Raw genomic sequence first — 11,210 nt, 5'->3', positions numbered from 1 at the left:
TCTGGCGATCCTTCCGCCTCAGCCTTCCAAGTAGCCGGAATTACAGGCATGCGCTACGATGCCCGGCTGATTTTTTAAAAAAATTTATTGTAGAGATGAGGTCTCGCACCCGCGGGCTCAGGCAATCCACTCACCTCAGCCTCCCAAAGGCGCGGGATTACAGGCTGAGCCACTGAGCCCGGCTTCACACATCAACTTTTTATTGTCTCTAAAAGTTGGGTGAGTTTTCTAAAAATGCCCACAATAAAGTTGACTGGTTGATTTCATTAGCTTTGGGAAATCCAAGGAAGTGATCAGACAAAAAGTGTAATATAAAGAGCTACATAGTGTGGCATGTCCCATATTTCCAAGGATTACCAAACAGCAACACCCACTGTGTACAATTTCTTCAGGAGGCAATTCACAAGCAACCAGGAGAAAGAGTCATCTGCTCTTTGTAATCTCTCACCTAGAGCTGTAGTTTATATATATATATGAAAACCAATTTTGGCTCCATATTGGTCATCATGTTTCAGGTCCAACTTTGTTGCTGAGTTAAAATCCAGACATTCCTTGTGTCCTTGTGTCTCTGAAACCTGGACCCTTTTTTGGATGTTCTCTAGCTACAGTTTCGAGAATTTCCTTTGACACAAAGTCACAAGCAACTTTGTCCAGGCATCCGTTGTAGCTGCCATAGCTTCATACTAAGAATACCTCAGCCTTGCAGCAAGACATGACCCCTCTGTCCAGCACTGTAAGCGCTGTGATAAGGAGTTGTGAGATGCTGGCAGAAACAGAGAGTAAATTAAATAGGGCTTAGGTTTCTGTTTCTGTCTCCAGTGTGGTACCCTGTCTTAGTCCATTTGGGCTGCTATAACAGAATACCTGGTACTGGGTGACTTATCAAGAACAGAAACATTATTTTCTCATGGTGTTGGAGCCTGGAAAGTCTAAGATCAAGGTGCAGGCAGGTTCAGTTGTCTGGCGAGGGCTCCTGTCTCATGTCTTAGCGCTGCATGAAGCCTCTTTTATCAGGGCCTTAATCCCTTAACCAGGAAGGAATCCTCCTGGCCTAATCATCTCTTCAAGGCCTCATCTCTCAATACTGTCATACTAGCAACACTTGAATCTCGGAGGGGACACATTCAGACCCCAGCAAACACCCAAACCACGGTTCGAATGCCAGATGGACCTGCCAAGGCTAGCACAATATGGCTACAACATGCTCCAAGTAGGGACTAGGGGGTAAATTCTGTCCCCTCTTTATTCATATTTTGAAGTCAGGACTCAGAATCTCAGAATCTGACTGTATGTGGCGATAGAATTTTTAAAGAGATAATGAAGGTAAATTGAGGTCATACAACTGGGCCCTAATCCCATAGATATGGTATCCCTATAAGAAGAGAAGTTTAGGACACAGGCACACATACACACAGAGGGAAGACGGTGAATATTCAGGGAAAAGACGACATCGATCGTTATTTGGTAACAAACCTCAGAATAAGCCCATCTACTGACACCGTGATCTTGGACTTCTTGCCTCCAGACTGTGAAAATAATCCTTTTCTGTTGATCAGTCCTGTTCCATAGTACTCTGTGATGACAGCCCTAGCTGCCATGCAGTGGGGTAAGTGTTAGGCAAATGCCCAAGAATAGCTTCAAGGAAGTATTTTCACTTCCTTTCTGATAAGACGCTGGTGCGTGTCCTGAGGTGAGGTGATCACAGCCACTTCACTGCTTCATGGGCCAGCTGCACTGGGTGAATGCTCTCTATGGTTCTAGGTGGGAGATTACAAAGGACATATGACTCTTCCTCCTGGCTGTAGGGGAGTTACCCACTGAAGAAATTGTACACAGTAGGTGATGTCTCTTTGGCAATCCTTGGAAATACGGGATGTGCCACACTGTGTAACACTTTATATTACACTTTTGTCTGATCACTTCCTTGGATTTCCCAAAGCTAATGAAAGTCAACTTTATTATGGGCACTTTTAGAAAAATCCCCCATTAAAAAAAAAAAAAACCAGAACATTTATCGCATGCCTAATTGTTGAAATTCTTAAGAAGAACTGGATACCACAACGGCTGCCCTCTTGGGTTTAGTCATTGTTGCTTCACGGAATCCATGTCTGAATCTGCGCTATTCAATTTTTAGGTGCCTCATCCAACCAGTTCCGGTGGTATTTCGTCTTTTAGCCTTGGCACCCCAGTTATAGTTTCTCTTGCGCTTGGCAGGGTAGCCACATTTGCCAAAGGTTAACTTCTAAAGGTGACAGACCTTAAAGCCACAGTGGAGGCACAGTGTGTGAGTCTTATTGTGACGCTTTGCAAATGATGACGTTTCCTTTGTCATCTTGCTTCTGTGGCCAAGACCAGAGAGCAAATCCCCTGATTTTTACAGACAGTAAAAGAACATTATTAAGAACATTTTTAGTTCTACAAAACAGGAGAGCAATTATCAATTGATTATCAATCCATTAATGGGGGCTTTTGACAGATTAAATTAGAGAATGAATCAGACTAATTTTCAAACAGAATTTGTGTGGGTTTGACTGGAAAAGAATTCTTAGAGCAACACAGACAGAAGAAAAATTAAAATGAGTGGTTGAAAGGTGTTGAAACAGCCGGGCTCGGTGGCTCAGCCTGTAATCCGTGCTTTGGGAGGCTGAAGTGAGTGGATTGCCTGAGCCTGCGGGTTCGAGACCCGCCTGGAGACCTCATCTCTACATAAAATCAAAAATTAGCTGGGCGTGGCGGTGCGTGCCTGTAGTTCCAGCTACTTGGAAGGCTGAGGCGGAAGGATCGCTGGAGCCCAGCAGGTCCAAGCTGTGGTGGCTGGGAGCGGCCACTGCACTCCAGTCTGGGCAACGGAGTGAGACTTCAACTCAAAAAAAAAAAAAAAGAAAGGGGATGAAACGAGGTCACTGTGGTCACAGTCTATGAATTGCATGTAAATCCCTCCTTCCCATTTTAATGAGCCCCTACCCATAGGCCATGTAAACCGGCCCTTTCCCTAAAGAGTAAAAAAGTTATTTATATGTGACATAAGCTTTCCTCACACTAAATCAGGTGTTTGACGACTCAAATACAGAAACAGCCTCAAAATCATGAAGGGACATTCAGAAAAATGATATCCACTATGGTAGGAAATGAGTTGGGAAATTAAGAGCATCGTGGGAAATGTGTATAATTCAGTCATAGGGACGGGCTAAAAACGGCTATTGAAAAGTTGATTTACTCATTGTTTAGTGCCAGATCCGAATGTAATTGCGGTGGAGAAATTAGCATTAGATTATTGCATAGCAGTTTTGAAAAACTGCATCTTGGCCAATTTGTTTTTTCTAAATCAATATAACATTCGCTAACATGAGTCAGGCCGTAACATTTTTCAGGCTCTGCCTACTTAGAGCCAAAAACCTCTAGATGAAAAGCAAAAACTGTATTCATTCAGATGCAGATGTTTTTGGCTCTAAGACACCCAATAGTTCATCACAGTACCTTCAAGTTTTTGCTAATATGAATCACAGCTTTACACAAGTTTTGGGCGGAAAAAACAACTACTTGCTTGTTAAATAGGATTTTGTGGTGGGGGGTGTAGAGGGGTGATTCTTTCATTGGGTTGTTTGTACTTGCCTGTCCCCTCTGACATCCCAAGATTAAGAGATTAGATTAAGAGATCAGACTTAAGGAGTTACAGGGACGTGGAGGCTGCTTGTGTTTGGCCAGGTTCTCCCCTGCCTCGGCTGCTCCCCTCCTATTTCTGATTATTGGGATCTTAACTCGGATTCTCCAGAAGTCCCTGAGACCAGGATTCCTGTGAATGAGACAGCAGCAGGAGTTCCCAGGGGAAACCCTTATGGCCATGGGAAAGAGGGCGCCCGGAAGGGCAGGTGATCACGCTGGGAGGTGACATCAGGAAAAGCCCACCAAAGGAGTCCACGGAGGGGGGCTCTGGCTCAGTCTACCAAAGAGCCCTGGGGACACTGTAGGTGTGGTTCAGGGATGAGGATGGTTGGGGTCAGAGAGCATGCAAACCCCCAGATGCTGCTCCCCGGCGACTCCGTGGCAGCCTGGCCAGGGGCACACGTCAGTGTGAAGGCCTCTCCAAGAGGGGTGCGCCACCTTGGTAAGGGAGTTCTAGAGCACCAAGGCCCCGGGCCCGCTAGAAGAGCAGAGCGCAGAGCCTGCTGGGCTTCCTGGAGTCTCAGGAACTGCTGACTCTCACCTTGAGATTCAGCCATACCTGGGAGCTTCTCCCCGCTTCGTCCTCATCTGTGAAGATTGAATCGGGCTCCCGAGTTTCCATCCTCTCTGACTTCCTTTCCTGTCTACACAGGTACCTGAAAAACACACAAAAAAGGCTAGCCCTGAGATGGCTACCAATGAGGGGTGGGTGGGTTTAGAGGGATTTGGGCATGCCCCCACAGTATGCCAAGGGAAGTACCTGTCCCATTTCAAATCTGCAGTCGTTTCATTGTTAAAACAACGCTAGATTATCTGCTCTTTTTCGTAGACATGGAGGCGCCGTCTGTTAGCCCAGGGTAGCTGAGAAGCGACTCAAGACAGAACCGGATGCAGGTGCGGGGAGGGGTGTACCTACAAGAGTGGAGGGGCTGCAAAGTCTTCAACCTGGGGGTGTCTGACCCAGAAAGAAGAGTCAGAGTGGAAGGGACTGGGGCTGCAGCAGAGTTTCCAGGAGGGTCCTGGCCGTAGGGAGAGCTGGAGATTCTAGGAGCCTTGTTGGTGCACCCCAGTCGCGACCCGCCTGGCCCCTGGGCATGGGACAGTGCCGGGGCTGGGGGTGAGCAGGACCTCTTGGGCCCCCGTCAATGAGAGGGGAGTAACTTCCAGCACGCACTTGACCAGTGGAGGTTTGGGGCTCAAACCCTGTCTTTCTTGCCTTCTTCTGCCTAATAAACTCGTTCTCCACATCTTCTAGAACCACTTTAAAGTATGTATTTCTGCCTGGGCTCGGTGGCTCAGCCTGTATTCCCAGCACTTTGGGAGGCCGAGGCGAGTGGATTGCCTGAGCCCGCGGGTTCGAGACCAGCCCCGGGCAACTTGGCAGGACCTCGTCTCTACAATAAATCAAAAATTAGCTGGGGGTGGTGGCACGCACCTGTAGTTCTGGGTACTTGGGAGGCTGAGGCGGAAGGATCTCTGGAGCCCAGCAGGGAGAGGCTGCAGTGGCTGAGAGCGTGCCAGGGCACTCCAGTCTGGGCGACAGAGTGAGACTCCAATTCAAAAGTAAAATAAAATAAAATTTGCATTTTTGCATTTCTCAGGAGGAAGAATTGGAGTCAAGATAAGTGCTGAGCTTTTTGGTGCTTTTTTCCTGAAAGATCACGCAGTATGAGGGTGGTGAAAATGGAAAGAAAATCCAGAACTTAAGATTTTGTCACATAATGTGATAACGTTTCAGGACACCGCAAACCCTTCCTTCCTTCCTTCCTCCCTCGGTCTCTCGCTCTCTCTTTCTTTCCTCTTATTGTTCATTTGTTTATTTATTTTGAGTTGTCTCACTCTGCTGCCCAGGCTGGATTGGAGCGGTACGATCACGCCTCACTGCAGCCTCAACCTCTTGGGCTCAGGCAATCCTTCAGCTCCAGCCTTCTGAGTAGCTGGGATTACAGGTGCACCCCCCACAGGGTCTGGCTTATATTTTTATTTTTATTTTTTTGTAGAGATGAGGTTTCTTTTTTGCTTTTAAATTTAAAAAGATATTTTAAGGGTGTGTGGTACAATTCAGGATTAGTTACACAAGTGGACATCGTACAGGTCAAGCTCGGGCCTCCCTCTGGTCCCCATTTAGCCTGGTTTGAGATCAGGTACGGATGCGGATTTTTCAGGCCAGCCTGGGCTTCGAGCGCGTCAGCTCAATGGGTCAGCCAGGCAAGCCCCAGAAAGGGCCGTGGCCCGGGGGGGGCTAATAAGCCTAGCCCCACAAGTGTCAGCGCTAACTGGCTGGCAAGCCAAGCCCTGAGTACTGAGCCAGGGGGATTGGCTGGCAAGCCTGGCCGCCTGGGTGCCTCAGCTGCAGAGACTCGCCTGCCTCCGGCAGCTCTCCTGGTTCAGCTGGCTCCGACAGCTGGCAAGCCAGGCTCCGGGGTGCATGACTCTGCCACTCTGACGACTTTCTGCAGCTCTACAGGTTGCAGCTCTTCAGGGTTAAGGTTCTTGTCTCATGCCCAGGAAGAACGAGAGACCTGGACAGCCCACCCGGAAGGAGAGAAAGCAGGATTTATGGGGGATGGATAAGCTCCCACAGCAGGAGGGGACCCAAAGGGGTTGCCCACCTGGGGCCGAAAACCTGTTGCTTATATAGCCCTAAGTCCGAGCCGATTGGCTAGCACTAGCTGGGAGCTGTAGCTGTTCTGATTGGTCAGTATTAAGGTAGAGACCTAATGGTGAGCCGATTGGTTGGTTTTTTGACCCCAGCAGTCAGGACTTTAGCTCTAGCTTGAGAGGCTCTTGGGTGCTTGTTTACCAATGCTGAGCCTGAGAGGTCTGCAGGGAGTTTGCTACATTGTTACCAGAGGACCGGCCTGTCTGTCTGCCTAACCTTTTTTCTAGCTATCTCCTGTCTCAGTACCCTTATTGATGTTGTGCCCCCCTCCCCGGCCCGACAGTATCCCGCTACTGCCAATCCTTTTCTTACAGTATTACGGTAAATGTGCAGGGTCTGCTTATGAGTGAGAACATGTGGTACTCAGTTCTTTGTTTCTGTGATGGATCACTGAGTATGATGGACTCTAAATCCATCCAAGTGGCTGTGAAGTCCATAATTTTGTCCTTCATTATGGCTGTGTAATATTTCATCCTATATATGTACCACATTTTTTTTGTCCAGTCCAGTTTCGATGGCCAGCACAGCTGGTCCCATGTTTTTGCTATTGTGAATAGTGCTGCCATAAACATGTGTGTGCAAGTATCTTTGTTGTAGAATGACTTGAGTTCCTCTGAGTATATTCCCAGTAGGAGGATTGCTGGGCCATATGGAAAGTCAATTTCTAGTTATTTTAGCAATTGCCACACTGTTTTCCATAGAGGTTGAACTAGTTTGCACTCCTACCAGCAGTGTAGAAGCGTTTCATTTTCTCTGCATCTTCACCAGCATCGGTTGTTGTTTGTTTTATTAATGATGGCCATTCTTACTGGGGTTAGGTGGCATCTCAGTGTGGTTTTGATTTGCATTTCTCTGATGATGAGTGAGGCTGAGCACTTTTTCATGTGTCTGTTGGCTGCCCATATATCTTCTTTTGAGAAGTGTCTGTTCATGTCTGTTACCCACTTTTGGCTATTTTTTTTTCCCCTTTCAGCATGTTTGAGTTCTTTGTAGATCCTGGAGGTTAGGACTTTATCTGATATACAGTTGGCAAATATCTTTTCCCATTCTGTGGGCTGTCTCCTGCTCTCTTGATGGTTTCTTTGGCTTTGCAGTAGCTTTTCAGTTTAAAGAGGACCCACTTGTCTGTCTTATCTCTTATGGCATGGACATCTGGAATTTTGATCAGGAATTGGTTGCCTACTCCAATTTCCGTAAGAGTGTCTACTGTGTTTTCTTTTTTTTTTTTATCAGTATTTTTTATTATGGTTTTGTGGGGTACAGTTAAGGGTTAGGTGTACAATTACATTTCATTCAGGCATCCTGTGTTTTCTAAGACTGTTATAGTGTGAGGTTTTACATTTAGGTCTTTGATCCATTTAGAGTTGATATTTGCATATGGTGATAGGTAGGAGTCCTGTTTCAATCTTCTGCATGTGGTCAACCAGCTTACCCAGCACCATTTACTGAATATGTTCTCCTCTCCCCAGTGGTTGGTGGTGGAGGCTTTGCCAAAGATGAGTTGGTTGAGAAATTGAGGTTTTGCTTCCTGAATTTCTGTCCTGTTCCATTGATCTATTTGCCTGTCTGATATCTCAAAACACATGCTCATCCCATTGGTGGGGATGTTGGGGTCAGTGGGAGAGGACCCTCGTGGGACTGGTGTCCAGGGAAACTGGGCCTTTCATACCCTTGTAACTGAATCATACAGTTAAGTGTATATCAAACATTGGCCATATGCAATCCATTTTATGAGAGTTCAGCAATTGCAAACTTCCATTTAAGAAGAAAAAAAGATTAGTCATAATTTTAAAAAACAAAGAAACAGAATATTTTTAAAAAATGATGAGTTTTTAAGTTGCAGTGAGAGGGATGCTATTGCTTGAAGAACTTCCACCCAGGTTTACCCAAGACAGATGAGTCAGATGTTTGTGCTCCACGTTGAGTTGGCTCCCAAGCGGAAAATGTGAGATGCCCGTCTTCACGTCCATTTATCCATTCTCTCTTCCTATGCTACTGGGGAATAGAACTCCCAATTCTTAGCTATGTACATTATTATTTAGAAGAAAAGATATGCCAGTCCCAATGGTTCATATCTGTAGTCCCAGTGATTTGGGAGATCAAAGCAGGAGGATTGCTTGAGGCCAGGAGTTGGAGATCAGCCTGGGCAACACAGCAAGACCCCATCTCTACAAAAAAAAAAAAAAATTAGCCAGCCATGGTGACTTGGGTCTGTGGTTCCATCTACTTGGGAGGCTAAGGCAGAAGGATCAGTTGAGCCCAGCAGTTCAAGGCTGCAGTAAGTGCTACTGCTCTCCAGCTTAGATGACACAGTGAGACCCCCATCTCTTAAAAACATAAAAAGAAAAAAAGGAAGGAAAAGATTTCCTCTAGAGTTAGATAGCCAATGACAACTAGATACACATGTAATATGTGGAGACTGGGTTGGTTGGTTAAAGGGACCTGGCTGAGTGGCTGAGTTCTGGAGGCTTCTTTTTTTCTCTCTTTGGTCTTTACTCCTTTTCATAGTCTAGGAGGCAGGTGAGATGGCTGGAGCTCTAGCAGTCATTTTAGATGATGTGATAACTCTGAGTATCCTACCTAGTGACAGGATGATGAATTAGACAGATGAAATCAGAACTAAAAAAATAAAGAGAAATCAGAATCGCATGGGGCTGCCTACTCTCCAACTCCTTGTGAGAGAGGAGAGAGAGAGAGAGGAGAGAGAGAGAGAGAGAGAGGAGAGAGAGAACTTTTTATCTTTTTGAAGGTGCTCTTAATGGGCTTTACTGCTATCCAGATGAACCAAATCTATCTGATACAATTAAGTTGATTATTCTTTATTTCTATTCCATTAGGACTTCCTAACATAATTATAATTTATTAAGATGATAGCAATCATTCCATGGCTCTGGCAAGAAGTTCTGGAGACTCGAATTGCAACTGGACCCAGAAAAAACGTTGAGGTTTCTCACTCCTTACTAATTCCAGTGCTTCAAAGGGATTAAAAGGACAAATGCCCCACAGTCAGACACAGAGATTGAATGCTAACTTGAGCCATAGCTACTGTAAGTGCAGTCATAGCTGTATTTGTTTCTGAAAGCATTTTGGAAAGCATTGAATCCTAGTGTAATTTATAAATAAATAAACTAATAATGGACCATTGGTTTCTTTTTTCAATGAGTAAAAAAACAATTAAGTGTGAAAAGTTAAACTTCAAGTTATTGGGCTGTTCGATCTACAGTTTGCCTTATTCAGGAAAGTTTGCTGTCTTGTCCTCAACTTTAAACATTATGACGTTTTGGCTTTAAAGTTACAGGTTCAGTGTATTTAAGACACTGAATATCTTTGAGATCCAAAATTGACAAAGTTCCATGAAATCTTAGATGTCTTTTTAAAAAACTTTGTTATCATCATTATTATTTTGAGTCAGGGTCTCAGTCTGTCACCAGGGCTGGAGTGCAGTGGTACGATTGGGACTTGTTGCAGGCTCGAACTCCTGGGCTCAAGGGATCTTCCCATCTCAGCCTTCTGAGTAGCTGGGACTACATATATGTGCCACCACACCCAGCTAATTATTTTATTTTATTTTTAGCACTGAGGTCTCACTATGCTGCCCAGGCTGGTCTCAAACTCCTGGGCTCAAGCTATCCTCCTGTCTTGGCATCCCAAAGTTTTGCTGAGTTTACAGGTATGAGCCACCATGCCCAGGCAGAGATGCTTTTAATTAACATTCTCGAGGTAAGGAGAACTATGGCTGGCTCATTCTTCATTCAAAAAAATCTTGAATAACACCTACTTACGTCTTCTCTTTCATCAGAGAGCACACTTCAGTGTGAAAAAGCAAACTCATTACCCAGTTCTTTACCAAGATCTCTCTCTCTCTCTCTCTCTCTCTGTCTGTATGTGTGTGTGTGTGTATTTTTTTCTCACTGTCCAAAGATACTTTTACACTTTCCACCATTTCCTTCAATGCAGCACTAAGATCAAGAGACAAACTGCAATGCCAGCTGATCTCAGTGCTTGCAGTAGTTTGTGCTTTGACATTCACGTTTTTCCAGTTTTACTCTGTTGCTAACACCTTCTTATTTCATACTTAGCAGGAGCTTCATTAGTACTAATACTATGTGTAAATAATGGATCAAAAATAGTCATTAATTTAGCAAAAAAACTCACAGACTTTGGGTGATAAAAGAACAAGTCTCTCTCATTGACCCATCATAGTATATTATACTGCATATAAATGTAGACTCTAGACCCACACTGGGAGAGTTCAAATCCAAGCTCTAGTACTTAGGAGCTTTGTAATTCTATCTAAAGAAATCTCTGCATCCTGCTATAGACCGAATGCCTGTGTTCCCCTAAAATTCATATGTTGAGAACCTGACTCCCAAGGTGAAAGTAATAGGAGGTGGAATTTTGGGGAGGCGATTAGGTCGTAAGGGTAATGTCCTCACAAATAAGATTAGTTCCTATCTAAAGACTCTAAAGAGCTCCCTTGACCCCTTCTGCTATTTGAGGACACAGCCAAAAAAGACACCCGTCTTTGAATCTTTACCTTGATCTTGGACTTCCCAACCTCTGGAACTGTGAGAAATACATTTCTGTTGTTCATAAGTCATCCAGTCTACAGTAGTTTGTTATAGCAACCGAAATGGATTAAGATGGTACCTCAGTTTCCTTGCCTATCAGTGAGGAGAATATTGGCATCTGCATTGGGTGTGTGCTTTCCTAATTTGAAATATTTATGTAGGAATTGCCACCTCTTCATTCTCACTTCAATGAATCAATTTTAAGTGCTTGATTCATTTTTGTATATCAGAAATAAAATACCACAGAACAAGACAATGAAACGTTATCAACTTAATATAGCATAAAGAACATGTAAATACTTGCTGAGAAGAGC

General features: G+C 44.7%; 1 pseudogene; it reads right to left on the bottom strand.

Annotated features, from left to right (window-relative positions):
* Positions 1 to 2,038: 2,038 nt before the first annotated feature.
* On the bottom strand, positions 2,039 to 2,332 carry LOC110596304 (annotated as a pseudogene).
* Between the last annotated feature and the right edge of the window lie 8,878 nt (positions 2,333 to 11,210).

This window comes from Carlito syrichta, unplaced genomic scaffold (assembly GCF_000164805.1).
Source record: "Carlito syrichta isolate Samal-C Ts95f unplaced genomic scaffold, Tarsius_syrichta-2.0.1 Scaffold308208, whole genome shotgun sequence".
In the NCBI taxonomy this organism is placed as follows: Eukaryota; Metazoa; Chordata; class Mammalia; order Primates; family Tarsiidae; genus Carlito; species Carlito syrichta.
This window is presented reverse-complemented; position numbering and strand designations above follow the sequence as displayed.